Source organism: Myotis brandtii, unplaced genomic scaffold (genome assembly GCF_000412655.1).
Source record: "Myotis brandtii unplaced genomic scaffold, ASM41265v1 scaffold329, whole genome shotgun sequence".
In the NCBI taxonomy this organism is placed as follows: Eukaryota; Metazoa; Chordata; class Mammalia; order Chiroptera; family Vespertilionidae; genus Myotis; species Myotis brandtii.
In genome coordinates, this window is record NW_005362676.1 from 515,082 (window position 1) to 515,680 (window position 599).

Consider the following 599-nt stretch of genomic DNA (forward strand, 5'->3'; position numbering starts at 1 on the left):
AGTAGAACGCCCCCCCCCCCCCCCAATTCCTGGGGTTCCTCCCAAGCCCCCAGCGGATGGCTGAAACCGCGGATAGGGCCGAACCCTGCATAGACTTTCCTACAAAGACATACCGATGATTGAGTTTAACTTAGAAGAGATTGACAATAGCTAATAATGACATAGAACAATGATAACAATATGCATAATATTAGTTATGCGACTGTGATCTCTGTTTGAGCCCCCAATGATCCCCCCCAGTGTGGCTGCACCCGATCCCTTCCTAAACAGAGACAGCTGCTAAGGGTGGTGGGACGCTGGATATGCTGGACAAAGGCACCATTCACGCAGGGGCAGGACTGAGCAGGTCTTTGTGAAATTATCAAGTCACACAGAATGGCAGGCAATTTAAAACATGAATTATTCCTGGAATTTTCCACTTCACATTTTTGGACCACAGTTGACCACAACTAACTAAAATGGTGGAAAGGGAAATGGTGGGTAAGCCAGAACTAGCGTAACTAGGGAGTGATGAGTTTGCGGTACTTATTTTTAATCTAGCTTAGTTGTGAGGTTGTGCAATTTAATTTTTTTTTTAAATATATTTTATTGATTTTTTA